This window comes from Triticum aestivum, chromosome 2A (assembly GCF_018294505.1).
Source record: "Triticum aestivum cultivar Chinese Spring chromosome 2A, IWGSC CS RefSeq v2.1, whole genome shotgun sequence".
In the NCBI taxonomy this organism is placed as follows: Eukaryota; Viridiplantae; Streptophyta; class Magnoliopsida; order Poales; family Poaceae; genus Triticum; species Triticum aestivum.
Window position 1 is genome coordinate 390,752,994 of NC_057797.1, and position 19,417 is coordinate 390,772,410.

Consider the following 19,417-nt stretch of genomic DNA (forward strand, 5'->3'; position numbering starts at 1 on the left):
AGATCCAAGAGGCGAGGACGATCGCGGTGGGTAAGGCTTTTTTCCATGTAAAGCAAGTATTTGAGGAGAAATCATGTTTCTAATTTTGAGTTCGGATTCCTCCAGGGGTATTTGCAGAACTGCCCCACAACATATCGGATGCCGCCCAATTCTACCGAGACGAAGAAGAGAACACTGTGGATTAGCTCTTCTGGTCGCAGTATCTGGCACCGAATTATCCGGTGCCTTTTGCCGACCAACTGAAACAGCTGATCGAACTGCATAGGGCGGCCGAAGTAGCCATGAAGGATTTGATTATCTGGTTATGGCCCGCCTAGCCGATATCAAGCAGCTACTTCGGGCTCGTGGAGCGGCTTGCGAGTGCCTGCCCTCGACTTGACGTCATCAAGCAATCGGTCTGTATAGAGGGTGCGCGAATGGCCTTCGCCCGCGCAAAGGTGCACTGGGGGAAGATGGATGCTGAAAGGATGATGACCGAGGGACCGCCAGAGGGTAAGGAGCACCATAAGCCCAAATTATATTATAAAAGTGTCCTGAAAGGATCCTACCTTGCGGCGGAGCAATGCACCAAGGACATTATATTTCCATGAATACGATCATGTTGTCCTCTGTAATGTTGAACAAGGTCATTTCTATTATTTATTGCCTATTATATAAAAGTGTATCCTCCTGCGTGGCCGTTTTATATATTAATCCTGAGAGTTGGCCAGTCGTCGGCTTCTGGCCCCACGTAGGATGTATGGGGGTGTTCGGGATAAACCTGATCACTCTTTATCCCAGTTTTGGGTCCTTCGAAGGAGGTGTTTAGCACAACGAACAAGGCAATCAGACTATAGGGCTTTATCACTCTCGCTTAGCCATAGGATCTTTAGAAAAGGAAGGTAGGAGCAGCCCGTGGTGTTCGGAAGACCGCACGAGGGGCTATATAAGCACCTGATCAGAAGAAAAGCTGATCCATCGCATGCTGCATTGGTTATGGCATTATGCGGGAGGAATCCTTAAAGATTTTACAACCTCTCGAACAGCTGACCAGCTCTCGCCGTATCATGATAGTCAGCTTTCGGCTTTCTCTACTGAGGTGCTTGTCCGGAAGTACCGGGACACAATCGCAATAGTTCTCCCTGTGCCACCATAGCCGATATAGCGGAACGTAAGGCAGCAAAACATGGGAGCCGGGCAAACCCAACATTTGACCCAAGACATGATTCAGAGCTGATGCATATAATGCTATAAGTTAGGGGTGCCGAACTTCCATGAAGGTGTTCGGACTTGATTGCCGTATTATGGGTAAAACGAAGCCACTGGCATATTTAAGGCATATCACAGTGTACGGATGCCACTTGACAAAAGAATTTCAACAAGAAATAACATTAGATAAGCGTTATATAAATCCACATGTTGTATTTGAATAGTACATCGATGTGTGTGAGTACATGTAATGTGATAAAAAAGAAATATGACTGTGGAACCTGCTGAGACCAGGGGGAAGAAGCCGTGTGCGGATCCGGAGTATAGTCAGATGGTCATCGCAGGGAATATCTAAGGATTCCCTTGTGTGTTCGAGCTTCTTCCATATCGCCAGTCCTGGTTTGCGCAAACTTGAACCCACAAACAAAATGTAAGAAATGCTTGTGTGCCGTAGAGCGGTTGAGCCGGGGTATGTGGCCTGTCCTGGCCTTTGCCAGAGTGTTTAATTGAGCTCTGGACGAGCTGGGCTATCCTGTCGCGAAGTAGTTCAAAGTCCTTTGGTGGTGTCCGGGAGTCGGGCCATCGACTCGAGGTTCGGTTGGAAGGTGCCACTTGTAGCTTCTGTTGTTAAAGCAGTGGTATAGTCCTTGGTGCCGAGGGAAAGTTTGGCCTTGCCATTTACCGTGATGACGCCGCGCGGACCGGGCATCTTGAGCTTACGGTAGGCATAATGTGGTACCGCATTGAATCGAGCAAACGCGGTTCGTCAGAGCAGTGCCTGATAATCACTGCGAAAGGGGACGATGTTGAAGATTAACTCTTCGACACGGTAATTGTCTGGTGATCCGAAGAGTACCTCAAGGGCGATGGAGCCTGTACAGCTGGCCTCCACACCTGGTATAATACCTCCGAAGGTGGTTTTAGTGGGCTTGATCACCGAATGATCGATGCCCATCTTGCACATTGTGTCCTGGTAAAGCAGGTTTAGACTGCTACCTTCGTCCATAAGAACTCATGTGAGGTGGAACCCGTCAATTATTGGGTCGAGGACTAGTGTGGCTGGATTGCCCTGATTAGTGTTAACCGGACGATCCGTGTGGTTGAAGGTGATTGGCCCTAGTTTATATTGTGGGACGACTGGTTCCGTTAAGTCAACATCCCTAAGGGTGTGCGTCCGGTTCGGGTTGGGAGTGTAGGTGCCGTTTACCACGTTCACCGTTTGGATTTGCGGGGGAAATTTCTTTTGCCCTCCTGTACTTGGTGATGTGGGCTCCTCATCGCCATTGTCGCTTTGAGACCCCTTATCTTTGTTTTTGGCACCAGACCTGCCGGCTTGTTTGAAGACCTAGCATTCTCTATTGGTATGATTGGCTGGTGTTCCCAGGGTGCCATGAATTTGGCATGGGCGGTCGAGTATGCGGTCCAGATTGGACGGACCCGAATTGTCATTTTTGAGTGGCCCATTCCGCTGACTGGACTTAGAGCCCCTAAATCCGGCATTGACTACCGTATCTTCGGTGTTTTCACCATTTTTGTGGCGCTTGTGTTTGTTGCATCGGGGTTTGCCGTTGCTATCTCTGGCTTCTGATGTGCCAGGGTTGCTTGCTGTGTTGTTGCTATGGGCCAACCAGCTATCTTCGCCCGCGCAAAAGCTGGTCATGAGTGTCGTGAGGGCTGCCATGGATTTTGGCTTTTCTTGGCCGAGATGTCGGGTGAGCCACTCATCACGGATGTTATGTTTAAAGGCCGCTAGGCTTCGGCATCCGGACAGTCAACAATTTGGTTCTTTTTAGTTAGGAACCGAGTCCAGAATTTCCTGGCTGACTCTCCGGGCTGTTGTGTTATGTGAATTAAATCGTCAACATCTGGTGGTCGCACATAAGTGCCCTGGAAGTTGTCCAGGAATGCGTCTGCCAGGTTCTCCCAACTTCCGATGGAGTTTGCCGGCAAGCTATTCAGCTAATGCCAAGCCGGCCCCTTGAGTTTTAGCGGGAGATACTTGATGGCGTGTAGATCATCCCCGCGGGCCATGTGAATGTGGAGGAAGAAATCCTCTATCCATACCCCAGGGTCTGTAGTGCCGTCATATGATTCAATGTTCATGGGTTTAAACCCTTCTGGGAATTCATGATCCATTACTTCATCAGTGAAGCATAGGGGGTGTGCGGCGCCTCTGTGCCGGGCTATATCACGACGCAGTTCATACGAGTCTTGTCTGCTCTGTTCAGCCCGCCGGATTTGCTTTTAGTATATCCAGCATGACGGTTGTCGTCACGACCGATCTTTTATGTCCTGATTTGTTTTCCAATACTTCTTGCAGGTCCTGCCTGTTACCCCGGGCCTTGGTATTTTTGTTTAACTGACGACGGGGTGCGGGCTGGACTTCGGCCTGACATGCTGCTTTGTCTCGGCCACGAGGTGGCCGGTCAGCCGCATTATACACTGGAAGTATAGGCTTTAATGCTTCTTCCTCGAGTTGGGGTAGCAACCTGCGCTTTGGGTAACTTTTGGTTGGGCGCTCGAGTTCGTATTCCTCAGCCGCCAGGACCTCAGTTCATCTATCTGCTAGCAGATCTTGGTCAGCTTGAAGCTGTTGTTGCTTTTTCTTCAGGATTTTTGCTGTGGCTATAAGCCGGCACTTGAAGCGCTCCTGTTCGGCGGGATCCTCAGGCATGATAAATTCTTTGGCACCGAGGCTCACCTCGCCTTCGGAGAGAGGCATGTAATTGTCATCCTATGATTCTCCGTCTACAGCATGTTCCTTAGGGCTAGCTTGCCCATCCTCCTGCTCGAGGCCTGGCCGGAGGGGATTGTCTTCGTCTTCGGCGCTATCCATAGCGTTATTGTCTCTTGTGCCAGTATCCCCGTTTTTGTTATGGCGGGGCTTAGAGCGGTGCTGTTGACGCTGGTGCTTAGATTGCTTCTCGAGGGGATTATCCTCTGTTGCCTTATTGCCATCGCTTTCTTTGGGGGTGTCCACCATCTATATATCATATGATGAGGTGGCAGTCCAGTGCCCTGTGGGCGGTGGTTCCTATTTTTTCCTACATCGTCGTCCATACCATCGATGTCTTCGAAGCCGAAATCAAGCATGTCGGTTAAGTCGTCGATAGTGGCTATTAAGTGGGTGGTGGGTGGGGGACGAATTTCTTCGTCATTCGCTTCCCACTCAAGCCAGACACAGTTCGTCCAAGGGCCTCCTGACAAGGAGAGAGACCTTAATGAATTTAGCACATTGCCCAAGGGCAAGTGCTGAAAGATATCCGCGGAGGAGAACTCCATGATCGGCGCCCAATCAGATTCGATAGGTACGGACGCAGGCGGTTCGGAGCCCGTCGCCGAAGACGAATCCAAGGATCTGGCAACATAGGTCTCGTAGGGGGTGAAGTCAGTATCTAGCTCTGTCACCACTGAGTGTGCGGCTTCCGTGGTGAGGTACATCCACCCATCCTTGGACGGCGCAGTCTGCTCCGGATCAAGGGCCGGAGCTGCCACAGGTGTGATCTCGTGAACACTGTCCGGCGGCAGAGCTAAGTCATGCTCGTCGTGGTTGTGCGGCGCACCTGACACGGGCTTGAACCTGACGAAGATCAAGTCTCCATGGATGTCGGCAGCATAGTTTAAGTTTCCAAACCTGACCTGACGGCCAGGGGCGTAGCTCTCGATCTGCTCCAGATGGCCAAACGAGTTGGCCCGCAGTGCGAAGTCGTCGAATACGAAGATCTGTCCGGGGAGAAAAACCTCACCCTAGATCGCATCGTTACCGATGATCGAAGGAGCCATCAAGCCTTATGGTGACGACATAGTGGAACTCTCAATGAAAGCACCAATGTCGGTGTCAAAACCGGCAGATCTCGGGTAGGGGGTCCCGAACTGTGCGTCTAAGGCGGATGGTAATAGGAGGCGGGGGACACAATGTTTACCAAGGTTCGGGCCCTCTCGATGGAGGTAATACCCTACTTCGGGCCCTCTCGATGGAGGTAATACCCTACTTCCTGCTTGATTGATCTTGACGATATAAGTATTACAAGAGTTGATCTACCATGAGATCGTAGAGGCTAAACCCTAGAAGCTAGCCTATGATTCTGATTGTTCTTGTCCTACGGACTAAACCCTCTGGTTTATATAGACACCGGAGGGGGCTAGGGTTACACAGAGTCGGTTACAAGGGAGGAGGTCTACATATCCGAATTTACAAGCTTGCCTTCCATGCAAAGGAGAGTCCCACCCGGACACGAAGTCTTCAATCTTGTATCTTCATAGTCCAACAGTCCGGCCAAAGTATATAGTCCGGCACTTCGAGGACCCCCTAATCTAGGACTCCCTCAGGTATGCTCCCCGGCAATGGCGCCAGAAAAAGGTCTTGATAACCCACAAGTATAGGAGATCGCAATAGTTTTTGAGGGTAGAGTATTCAACCCAAATTTATAGATTCGACACAAGGGAGCCAAAGAGTATTTGAAGGTATTAGTAGCTGAGTTGTCAATTCAACCACACCTGGATATTAATTATCTCTAGCAAAGTGATCAGTTGCACAGTAATATGATAGTTTTGATAGTAGTAGCAGTAGCAATGGTAATAGTAACAGTGATAGGAGTAGTTTTGTAACAAGTGCAATAGTAACGATAGCAGTAGTAACTTAGCAAGAACAATATAGGATAAATTCGTATGCATTGCATCAGTGACTTGTTGGATGATATTCATCATGAGACAGTTATAACCTAGGGCGATACGACACTAGCTCCAGTTCATCAATATAATGTAGGCATGTATTCCGTAAATAGTCATACGTGCTTATGGAAAGAACTTGCATGACATCTTTTGTCCTAGCTTCCCGTGGCAGCGGGGTCCTATTGGAAACTAAGGGATATTAAGGCCTCCTTCTAATAGAGAACCAGAACAAAGCATTAACACAAAGTGAATACATGAACTTCTCAAACTACGGTCATCACCGGGAGTGGTGTCGGTGTCAAAACCGGCAGATCTTGGGTAGGGGGTCCCAAACTGTGCGTCTAAGGATCAAAGGTAACAGGAGGCAGGTGACATGATGTTTACCCAGGTTTGGGCCCTCTTGATGGAGGTAAAACCCTACGCCCTGCTTGATTGACTTTGATGAGTATAGGGGTTACAAGAGTTGATCTACCACGAGATCGTAATGGCTAAACCCTAGATGTCTAGCCTGTATGATTATGACTACCTCTACAGACTAAACCCTCCGGTTTATATAGGCACCGGAGGGGGCTAGGGTTTGTACAAGGTCGGTTTATAGGGGAAGGAAACCATACATCCGGACGTCAAGCTTGCCACACACACAAAGGAGAGTCATGTTCAGACACGGGGGAAAGTCTTCTATCTTGTAACTTCACAACCCAGCAGTTCGTCCCAGGTCATGAGTCCCGGACGCTCGGGGACCCCCTAATCTAGGACTCCCTCAGTAGCCCCCGAACCAGGCTTCAATGACGATATGTCCGGCACGCAGATTGTCTTCGGCATTGCAAGGTGGGTTCCTCCTTCGAACACTTCAAAGCAATTTCATCAAAAGGAACTGTATTCAGCTTTTCGGCAATGACACTGTATCCGGCTTACACCTTCGGCATCGCAAAGTGGGCTCCCCCTGGTGTTTCGGAAAGCTTCGACTTCACATTAAATACAATACCCTTCGGCTTCTGTGTCACCATTGCCTTGGCTTCCATGTGTCAGACGAATATGACGTGTCCAAGCGTTTTTACAGATAACACCCTGATGACATATGGAAGGCGTCTATTTAAGGAGACTGGATCTCAAATGCCATTCTCAACCAAGCGAGGAAATCCTTAGAGTTGGCCACAGAGAACCACCCCAACATGGCTAGCGCTCCTAGTTCTTCCTCACGCCCTCATGACCATCAAAAAGGCGATTGGGAGAGCTACTTGGTCTCCCACGCCCAACTTACCAAGCTCCAGGTGCAAGGATATCTCCCTCCCGCAGACCTGGTCCCCGTCCGGGCGGGATTGACTTCCATAAATGGAGAAGCCCTGGCAGAAAATTTCCCCAATCCTTCAGAAGGGGAGTGAGTGTGCTTTGTTTCCTTCCTTTTAAGAGGTGTTGGATTTCCAATCCACCCTTTCCTCCGAGGTCTCCTGGAGTACTATGGACTTCAGCTGCACAATTTCACACCGGGATCCATTTTGCACATCACGGGCTTCATTGCTCTTTGTGAGCTATTCCAAGGCTGTGAGGCCCATTTTGAATTGTGGAGAAAACTTTTCTGCCTCGTCCCCCGCTCCTAGAAGGGATCTATATTCGAGGTGGGCGGCGCTGAAGTATGATACATAGGCGGGACAGGATACCTATCCGGCATGTAACACCCCGGATATGATTTACCTAATATGTAATCTAACTCTTGCCGTTTCCGGCGTTAAGTTATTTTATTTTCTCGAGTTCGGGTTTTTGTCTCCGTGTGTTGTTATCGTTGTCATGCATCTCATATCATGTCATCATGTGCATTGCATTTGCATACGTGTTCGTCTCATGCATCCGAGCATTTTCCCCATTGTCCGTTTTGCATTCCGGTGCTCCGTTCTCCTCCGGTGCTCATTTCTAACTTTCTTTCATGTGTGGGAGTTAAACATTTCCGGATTGGACCGAGACTTGCCAAGAGGCCTTGGTTTACTACCGGTAGACCGCCTGTCAAGTTTCGTACCATTTGGATTTCGTTTGATGCTCCAACGGTTAACCGAGGGACCAAAAAGGCCTCGTGTGTGTTGCAGCCCAACACCCCTCCAATTTGTCCCAAAACCTACGAAAGCCCTCTCCATCATCTAGAGCGTTCGATCACGATCGCGTGGCCGAAAACTGCACGTCATTTGGACTCTCCTAGCTCCTCCTATGCCTATTTAAAGACCCTCTCCGAAATTCTCGTCCTCCTCTCCCCGAAACCCTAGATCCACCGCCTCGCGCCGCGCCGGACATGTCCGGTCCGGCCGGAAACGTCCGCCGCTCCACCTAGACCTATCACACGCTGCCACGTGTCCCCGGGGGGACCTCTTCGCTGCCGCCACCGACGCGGGCCCGCAGGCCCAGCGCCGGCCCTCCCTGCCACCGATCCGGGCCGCAGCGCCCCGCGCCTCCATGCCGGGCTCCTCGCCGAGCCGCCTCGGTCTGCCTCCACGCCGGCGGCCGCCACCTCGCCGGTGACCTCGCCGCGCTTTGCCGCTCTGGTTGCCGCCCGCTCCGGCCGGCGCCAAGTCCGGCCTCGCCGCGCCGCCGTAGGTCCTCGCCGGCTACCTCCCCTTCGACCTCTCCGAGCTCCTTCCACTCCGATGGCCAACTCCGTCTCTGGCAAGTCCGACGATGAACCTCGAAGTCCGCGCCGCTGCTATAGTACTCGGGCTGGATCTGGATCTGGAATAGTTTCGGTTGACTTTTTGCCCCGAAACCCTAACTATATTGCTATGTTCGTCATGCCGTAACTTTGCATCCGTAGCTCCGTTTTGGGCATATAGCATATCAAAATGTTCATCTCAGAGAGCACATCATTTTCATATGAGCTCATATTGATGCCTGAAATGCCGTTGGAAGAGTGCTATTTGAGATAATTGCCAGATTTGCTGCTCCATGTAGCTATTTGTCATTTTTGCCATGATTATTGTGTGCATGATATGCCCCTGAGCTCTACATGTGTTTTGTTATATGCTTTGCCATATTTCCAGAGGTGCAACCCATGTATTTTTGTGATGTGTGTGGTGACTATCACAAGCTTGCAAAGTGGTGCATTCGTTAATGCTGATTTCAGGGACTTAGCAATTCCACTAAGTCCTTGACCTGTTTATTTCATTATGCCATATGTTCATGTTGTTTCCTAGTGATCCGTGCCTCTTTTGAGGACGATCACTAAGGATGTTTTGTTAATCTTGTAGTGCTCTACCCATCCATGTCTTTGTGTGAAATTATGGAGCATCCTAGCTCGAGTCAATCGAGCTCTACTTTTGCTATTTCGTGAATCTGGGCAGATTGTCTACATGTTAACGATTTTGCCGAGGATGTTGTAGATGATCCGTGCATGCTATGTTATTGTTCTTGCCATGTCTAGCTTGTATAATGTGTATTCTTGATGGGTGTATGCTTAGATTTTCATGACATGCTCTATAGTGAGTGCATCGAGCTCGTAAACATGCCTACTTGATATCTGATTTGCATGCTCCAGTTTTTCACTAAGTCTATGATCTGATTATGTTTTTTCCATGTTCACATGCTTGCAAATGTATTTTCTGATCCCTTTTGGCTCAAGGTCACTAAGGGAATTTTGTTAAGACCTTTGAGTAGCTCCACGCCATGCTTTACTTTGCCATCTTCAGGCCATGTAGCATATAGTTTTCATGCTCCAAAGTGTGCTACCTGATCTGAAATTCCAGACAAGTGTTTATTTCACTAAGTCTGAAATCTGTTTACCAAATGCATTTTTGCCATGCTTGTTTGAATCTATTATTGGATTAATTGGCCGTAGCTCAGTGTTCATCTTTTGTTAAGCATCATGAATGGATCCCTGCCATGTAATTGGATGCCATGTTTGGGTGCTGTAGCATGTTCATCTTGTTGCATTTAGATGGCTACTTGCTGTAAATCACAGACCGGTGCCATATTTGTATTGCTTGCCATTTCCAAACCGTGACTCCGATTCCGGTGATCTTTATATCGTTTTCAACCGAAATCATCTCACCTTTCGAGTGGCACACTTGGTTTTCCAAGTTGAGGTCAGGTTCATTCATTCCTTGTCAAATCTTGCATATGCATCGCATATCGCATGCCACATAGCATACCATGTTTTGCATCATGTTGTTTGAGTTTGCACGTGGTTGATTGTGTTCCGTTTGCTTGTTTGTCTTGTTTGGGTAGAGCCAGGAGACGAGTTCGCTAATGAGGAGCCCGTTGAGTTTGCTTTCGAGGATCCAGTCAACTCTGACAACTTTGCAGGCAAGATGATCATACCCTCGAAATCACTTCTATCTTTGCTTTGCTAGATGCTCGCTCTTTTGCTATGCCTATGCTATGATGCCTACCACTTGCTTATCATGCCTCCCAAATTTCCATGTCAAACCTCTAACCCACCATGTCCTAGCAAACCGTTGATTGGCTATGTTACCGCTTTGCTCAGCCCCTCTTATAGCGTTGCTAGTTGCAGGTGAAGATTGGAGCCCGTTCCTTGTTGGAACATTATTTACTTGTTGGGATATCATTATACTATCTTGTTATCTTAATGCATCTATATACTTGGTAAAGGGTGGAAGGCTCGGCCTCTCGCCTAGTGTTTTGTTCCACTCTTGCCGCCCTAGTTTCCGTCATATCGGTATTATGTTCCCGGATTTGGCGTTCCTTACGCAGTTGGGTTATAATGGGAACCCCTTGATAGTTCGCCTTGAATAAAGCTTTTCCAGCAATGCCCAACCTTGGTTTTACCTTTTGCCACCTAGCCTTTTTTCCTTGGGTTTCCGTACCTCGAGGGTCATCTTATTTAAACCCCCCCCCCCCCGGGCCAGTGCTCCTCTGAGTGTTGGTCCAACCTAGAGCCCCTTGCAGCGCCACCTCGGGGAAACTCGAGGGCTGGTTTTAGTTGTACGGATTGCTTATCTGATTGTGCCCTGAGAATGAGATATGTGCAGCTCCTATCAGGATTTGTCGGCACATTCGGGCGGTGTTGCTGGATTTGTTTTAACTTGTCAAAGTGTCTTGTAGAACCGGGATGCCGAGTCTGATCGGAATGTCTCGGGAGAAGGTCTATTCCTTTGTTGACCGTGAGAGCTTGTCATGGGCTAAGTTGGGACTCCCCTGTAGGGATTTGAACTTTCGAAAGCCGTGCCCGCGGTTATGGGCAGATGGGAATTTGTTAATGTCCAGTTGTAGATAACTTGAACCTTTACTTAATTAAAATGAATCAACTATGTGAGTTACCGTGATGGTCTCTTCTCGGCGGAGTCCGGGAAGTGAACATGGTGTTGGAGTAATGCTTGCCGCAGGTTGTTCTCTAGTTATTCGTTCGCACTTTTCCGCCTCTTCTCACTCTCTTTTGCGAGCAGGATAGTCACCATATATGCTAGTCGCTTGCTGCAGCTCCACATATTTACCTTGCCTTACCTATAAGCTTAAATAGTCTTGATCGCGAGGGTGCGAGATTGCTGAGTCCCTGTGGCTCACAGATTACTTCCAAACCAGATGCAGGGCCTGATGACTCCGTTCCAGATGACGCGCTTGAGCTCAAGTGGGAGTTCGACGAGGACTCACGCCGTTACCATGTGTCTTTCCCTGATGATCCGTAGTGGTGCCCAGTTGGGGCGATCGGGACCGTGTCGCTTGTTGGGTTGATCTTTTATTTTGGCACCATAGTCGGGCCATGAGTGATTGGATGATGTAATGCTATTTATGTACTTTGATTAACGTGGCTAGTGTAAGCCAACTATGTACCTTCCCCTTTTATTATCTATATTACATGGGATGTTGTGAACATTGCCTTACTTGCGACATTGCTTTCAATGCGGTTATGCCTCTAAGTCATGCTTCGACACGTAGGAGCTATAGCCGCATCGAGGGCGTTACACGACACTCCAAAGAAGGCATCCGAAGAGTAATGGTGATTTCAATAACGCGAGGCGTTCAACCGCTTCAATCGAGAGGACTCCCCATGTGGCACTACAACAGGGAATATGATGCTTCACGCTATAGACGCAAGGGTCCTGACACCTTTATCGCCTTGGCCACCATGTTGGCTGATCTTTTTAAAGGAGAGAAAGAAGATTTTACTCGCCTTAAGTGCCGAGAGGGCTTTTCCATGTACAACCCTCCTAGCTGGGTGAGCTTTCGCTTCGTAACCTTACTCAATCCTCCTCCTGAGTCACACCTAGATGAACTCAATATGATTATTTTTAACAGGAATGGAGGAAGGTTGTCGCAGGGATATATAACCCTGCTCCACAGCTGGAGGATCATATCCGAGACCTGGATCCCGGATTTGAAGAGGATCCGGATATATTCATAGAGTTCAAGGACGGTTTTTTATCACGCGAGCTACGACGGCATAGAAGTGGCCATCATAGCCGATTATCCCGGCATTCTCCCCTCCTCCCATGTAAGTGCCCATGAGACGCCTCCTCTACAAGAGTTTTCTCATCGCGCCTCACCCACCGCACTATCTCGTGCTACAAAGGGGCGGCACTCGTCTTGCCACGCTGCATCCGAAATGTCCCTTAAGAATGCGATGCCTGCGCAGGGCAGATCTTCAAAAAGAAAGGCAGACGGCGATACTGCCGAGCCCCCGCCTTCATAAAAAAGGTATGGTTTTAAATATGCCCTTGGCATGTATACCGAATTGTGATGTCTCCCGCTATGCCATATTGTTTTTTTAGGAAAAGCATATGCCAGACTATGTCCGGAGGCCTCGCTGGTCATACACCACCCAATCCAACCCCGGACTCCATTCCAAGGACTAGGGTTGATACCGGTGCGACGCCGGATTGTCCTCTCCCTGAGGATTCAGATGATGTATCTGTTACAAACTCCGAAGTGGAAAGTGTGATGAATCATTAGCACCAGAGGGCGGCTATGCGCGACCCAACTTTTACCGAAGAGGCATTCAATGCCTTCAGCTCAGCGGATGCATATATCTGAGCTGCTCGGGATGGACTCGCTGGAGCCACTCACCAGCTTTCAAAGGATATGCGGGTAAGACTTTTGTGTAAGTTCAATAATCCTACGCACCCTTAGCCCCCGAGACTTAAACTAGTTGGCACAACTGATTTAAGAATCATTGTGTAATTTAGGTACTCATAGAGAAGGACTACATGCTATCTCAAGAGCTTGAAATTTCAGTCCCAGCTAACTGCAGTCACCGGCGAACTAGAGAAATCCAAGAAGGCACCGACTGGTAATGTCAACTACTGTCCAGAAAATATGATTCTATGCCTGCGATGTATTAACATAAGCACCATTGCAGTTACAACAACAGGATCGACGGATCAACTAGAAAAGGAACTAAGAGCCGCACAGGCGGATAAACAGCATGCCGAAAGGCAAGAAGCCGCTGGTGAACGTATACTTACATGGACCAGGGATGAGAAGAACAAGCTATAGGATGCTAACACCAAGCAAGCCGAAGAGCTGAAGGACGTGCGGGCCCAACTGGCGGACGCCTTGAAAAAGAACAGAAAGCTGAAAGGCAGCATATTCAGTATGCCTTTTATCCTTACTTTCATACAGTTCCCTTATGCGAGGTTTAAACAATTTTTCCCTGTGGGCGTGCTGAGTGGGCGGCTCGAAGAAGAGGTGTCCGGATTTCAAGGTGATCTTCTACAAGAGCTGTCCAAAGTGCATGAACGAGCCTGGAAGGCAATGAGGAACATTGGTAAAGCTCTATGGCCCGCCGATTCTCCTCCAGGAAGTATGGAGGAGCTCGTCGTTGCTTTGTACTATGGAAGATATCAGCATGCCGAGAAGGTGCATGAGAGGCATGGGCCATGGTGAAAATGCGGTACGCCGGACTTGATCTGAATCATATTGTCCGGGTCGAGCCTTGGGGACCAGATGGACAGGAAATTCCTGTTATCTTAGTATACGACCAAGTAAATATAGCCGCCAAGTTTTCTGAGGAGGATTGTAAGCTAGACAACTTATTAGATGGTCTAGACAAGGAGGAAGTTTTCGAGTCCAAGTAGTAATGTACTTTTATCGACAAATGTATCTCCAGCTGAATTATAAAACAATTGTCATGGAAGACCTTCCGCTTCAACCCTCCTAAATCCAAAGTTTGCAGTGTTTCCGAATACTATACTGGTGGTAAACACCGAAGTATGTTCGAGAACCAGGCAGTCTGGTCATAGTTGCTTGAACAAACAAGTTGTATTTGGGGATTTATGTTATATTACATTTGATCGTAAGAATCATCTCCATAGAGAATAGTTCTCTTAAGGGTTCCTTTACCTGGGCCAGCGTGCGTTGTTGTGCACGCCTGAGTTGTGATGCTATAAATCACAGTGCATTATATTTTGTGGGCTTGCAGTGCAACGAGTGCAGTTCATCTTTTGTTTGCCGACCTGTTATTCCCTTTAGAACGCTAGCTTCCGGCTTCACTCGTCTGAGGTACACGTCCAGATAACCCGGCTGTAACAATCACAGAGGTGTTCCCTTTATGCCCTAGCCGAACAGACGAGAACGTAGGGCATAAGTAGAGGAGCCAGGCAACCCAGCTTGGCGAAAACTTAAGTCATAAGAGTGCATATAAGGGATAAGAAAAGACATATATGAGAAGACGAGAATATATGCGATGATCTTGATGCTCGAAGAATAATAATAAGCTTCCATGACAAGAAGTCCCCAAGTATTGGGGGGTATGTACATTTAAGGATGTATACCCCTTAAGTGTGCGGTTTATCTGAACACGGGCTAGAAATCGTGTAAGAACGAAAATAAGAAAGAGAAAAAAGAGAAAAAGGTAATGAACTGTGAGTCCAGACTTAGGCGTAGAATCTTTGGAGTCTGGCAGCATTCCAATGGTTCGGCTCTAAGCGATTGTCCGATGCATTATGAAGGTGATAGGCTCCTCCAGTGAGAACTTAATCTATAATGAAGGGACCCTCCCATTTGGGCTTGAGCTTGTCCTTTTTCTTCTCTGGTAGGCATAGAACGAGTTCACCGACGTTGTAAGTCTTGGCCCGCACATCTCTACTTTGGTATCTTCGAGCTTGTTGTTGGTAGAATGTTGAGCAAGCTTTTGCAACATCGCGCTCCTCCTCCAGGTTGTCTAAGTCAACTTGCCGATCGAGCTCGGCCTCTCTCTCTCTTCGTACATGCGTACTCGAGGTGAGTCATGAATAATATCGCAGGGCAAGACAACCTCTGCACCATACACCATAAAGAACAGTGTGTATCTGGTCGTGCGATTGGGCGTCGTCCGCAGTCCCCAGAGTAAAGAGTCGAGCACCTCAACCCAGTGTTTATCTGGCTCCTTTAAGGATCGCACTAGTCTGGGTTTAATGCCACTCATTATCAGGCCGTTAGCCCATTCGACTTGACGTTTGTTTGGGGGTGATAGACGGAGGCATAATCGAGCTTGATGCCCAGATTAGCGCGGAAGGTTTTTACTTCGCCGGCTATGAAGTTAGAGCCATTATCAGTGATGATGCTGTGTGGGACACCATAACAGTGTACGACACCGGATATGAAGTCTATCACTGGGCCAACTTCGACCGTTTTAACTGGTTTGGCCTCTATCCATTTAGTGAATTTGTCCACCATGACCAGCAGGTATTTTTTCTTATGGCTTCCCCCTTTAAGGGGTCTGACCATGTCAAGCCCCTAGAATGCGAAAGCCCAAGTAATGGGGATTGTTTGTAGGGCGGTAGGTAGCATATGACTTTGATTGGTGAAAAGATGGCATCCTACACAACATTGAACAAGGTCTTGTGCATCTTCTTGGGTCGTGGGCCAGAAAACACCAGTACTGAGCTGCGGCATGATGGCTGAGCTGTGGCATGATGGCTGCCAAGACCAGTATGGATTTCAGCCAAGAGCTTACGTCCCTCTTCTTCGGAGATACATCTTTGAAGGACTCCGGTAGTACTTTTCTTGTAGAGTTCTCCTTCATGAACCTTGTAGGCTTTCGAACGACGAACAATGCATCGAGCCTCATTCTGGTCTTCGGGGAGCTCTCGCATATTAAGGTAGGCCAGGAAGAGTTCGATCCATGGGGCAATCACTGCCATGATTACATGGGCCGATGGTGTTATTTCGGTGGCCGAGCCCTCGATGATATCAGAATTATGTCCGGAGTCAGGGGTGTGACCGTATCCGGACTGGTATTGTTGCTCTCATCCTGCCACACCACGGATGGCTTGAAGAGTCTTTCGACAAAGGTATTGGGTGGGACAGGGTCGCGCTTAGCGCACATTCGAGCAAGGGTGTCCACTGCTTGATTACTCTCTCAGGCCACATGATGAAACTCGAGCCCCTCGAACCGAGCTGATATTTTAAGTACAACATTGCGGTAAGCCGCCATCATCGGATCTTTGGCATCAAATTCTCCGTTTATTTCGGATATTGCAAGCTTCGAATCCCCGCGCACCTCTAGGCATTGTATGCCCATAGAGACAGCCATCCGAAGACCATGCAACAAGGCCTCATATTCGGCTCCATTATTAGAGTCTGTATACATTATTTGGAGCACATAGTGGACCGTGTCTCCTGTGGGGGAGGTCAGGACGACACCAGCCCCAAGTCCGGCTAGCATTTTAGAGCCGTCAAAGTGCATCCACTACTGCAGGATGCTGCTAACGTGACACTACGATCAGAGACCCTATGAGAAACTATGTGCGATGCAATAATTGCAAACGGTGGTGTAAGAAAACCGACAAAACGTTTGCGATGGAGGATGCATCAAACACGGTTCAAATTTTAGTTGCGTGTGCGATGAAGGGCATACAGTTCAGTTCAATTAACTATCTGCGATGAGGAGGAACAAAAGAAACAGGCAGCTGGATGAAGGCGTGTGTGATACACAGCATACGGTTCACTCGGATGAATTGTTTGTGATTAGGCAACACAAAAGAAACGGGCAGCCAGATGAAGGTGTGTGCGATATATAGCATATGGTTCACTCGGATGAATTGTTTGTGATTAGGCAACAGAAAAGAAACGGTCAGCCAGATCAAGGTGTGTTTGATATACGGCATGCGATTCACTTGGATGAACTGTTTGCGTTGACACAAGAGAACAGAAACAGTTCAACTTAACAAGACGTGTGTGTTTTGTGATGGGATTGCATGCGGTTCACTCGGCCGTTGTCGTCAGTGTGTGACCTCTATGGCAACCGTTCGCTCCCTAGGCGCCTCTTCGTGTACCATGGCAACCTTGCACTGACTCTTCGCCTTTCCCCCTCGATTTGGAACTGTTGTCGCATGCTAGCTGTTCCTCCCACCTTCATTTTCCTTCACCCTTCCTTCTGCCATTGTTTGATAGTCTTCTCCATGGAGTGAACAAGCTAGAAACGACCCCGTTATTCTTGTGCCGATCTGAATGATGACATGGTGGAGGAACTCATTGATCGGTGTGATGTCATCACCTCGGCTAGCATGGCAGGTTCATTCAAGACCATTCTCGACTCAACTAATAACATCATTACAAGGAACCCAAGGGTTCAGGAGCTGTTTGATCTCCCTTATCTTCTTCGCCGTGACCCTACTGACTGGCGCAGGGACGAGGGAAGCCTCGCCTTGTGTAAGTTGATGCCGCTTGATAATGATACGTATGATGTTAAGATGCCATTGCTTGAGGACAAGGCTTGGGCAAGCGCAAATGGAGATTGGGTTGTTTATATTGGGTACAACTATGAGTGGGAACTTGTGAATGTGTACACTCGTCACCGGGTTCCACTTTGAAAAATCTCAGACGACTGCCGAGAGGTTAAGTACACCGGTATTCTACGTGAGTTCAAATACGATCATGCTGACTGTCGTCTATGGAAGATAGCAATTTGCCGAGTTCCCAACCGCTCTTGGGGTTATAGGAATGCTTATGTTGTCGCTATCTTCGACAAGCTTGTTGCCGTCCTTCATGGTTTGACTCGATGGATATTGCTCAAAAATCAGTTTCTATACACGGATGAGTACTGTGATGCAATTCAATATGAGGGTCTTGTGTTTGCTGCCACCACTCGTGGCACTGTTTTTGCATGGAATCCTCATGATTTCGGTACGTTTGTCTTCCATCGTAATTATAATTATTTCATCTACATGCATGCGTGTTAGCTAGTTTCCCTTTACTAATTAAACTTCTTGTGTTTAGAAGGTCCAGTGAACATTCCACCACCTATACTTGAAAGGTTTATTCACGAGCATGAGGACGAGTAGGACCCATATACTCAGTGGCGCCTGACAACTTATTCTGATCGATCACCTCTTTTTGTCTGTATACGGGGCACTCCTGATGTTACTAAGGAAGCAAGGGTTGTCTCATATGGTCGCACTCTCCGGACCTATTCCAATATCTGTTGTAGGGTATTCAGGATGGATACTAGTGTACTAGCGCCAACACCTTCTCCCTGGTTCATTATTGAAAGTCTTGGAGGAAACTCACTCTTCCTTGGACAAAACTATCCAATGATGGTGGAAGGCGATCCAGCTGCTGTTGACACAACGTTACTCCCATTTATGAGAAGCAATTGTATCTATACCTCGGACATTACTATGCTTCTCTACCGTCCCAATATGGGTCCTGACATAGGCCGCTTCAGCCTCGATGATCAGTCATGCGTTGGTCTCGAGATTGACAGTAGCTGGCCCTTCCTAGAGAATCACTTCTGGTTCAAAGCAAGCGTTTCCAACGCCGCGAGTGGTTGAGCTGAAGTTCATTTCATCACTTTGTTATTTGTTGTGTGAGAAAAACTTTACTAGAATGTTTTGTTGGAAATGATCTATAATCCAACGTGTATTCTCGTTGCCGTTGTGGGTTGATGACTTGTTGTATGTCATAAATGGTACATTTGCATATGGGTCAATGAACTCACGCCTGCTAGTGGTGTCCAAATGAATAGTGCTAGTGATTTTAGTTGCAAAAACTAGATAGTGCTAGTGATTTGTAGCTGCATATTTTGACAAATAGTAGTGTTACAAGGTTGACAAATGGCAATGTTATTAGATAAACAAATGTCAACCTTTCTAGTTTGAGAAATGGCAACATACCCAAAATGAAAGATATGCAAATCTTACCCAATTGTTTGTACGTGGTTGCACACGGGTCAAGCAAAACAACCGTTTGCGTTGAAGGGATGCAGAAATCCTGCTCGGCACATTTTTCCCTTGGCTTCCCGGGGAAGCTGTCGGTTTGCATATGGGTGTTCTAACTAAAATGTTTGTGATGAGTGTTTTATATTTAAAAACCATTGACGTTTTTTAAAAATAAAATCATTTGATAAGTCTATCCATTAAGAGAGAGAAAACACAAGTTCCTTCAAACCATATCTTTCATTCAGTCACACTGTGAATTTATATTCATATGATCGAGAATTCAAGATCCAGTATTAAACCCCAAAAAAACTATTTCCGGCGGCGGCGTGCCGCGCCGTCGTTGTCATTGTCATCCTCCGGGATGCCGTTGTTGAAGTCTTCAAGGCAGTACAAAATGTTCTTCACTTGTAAATCAAACATCATGTCATCGCGCGATCGACGGTCGGGGCGCGGGAGGATGGCAACTAGCGCCGCTGAGAGGTAGC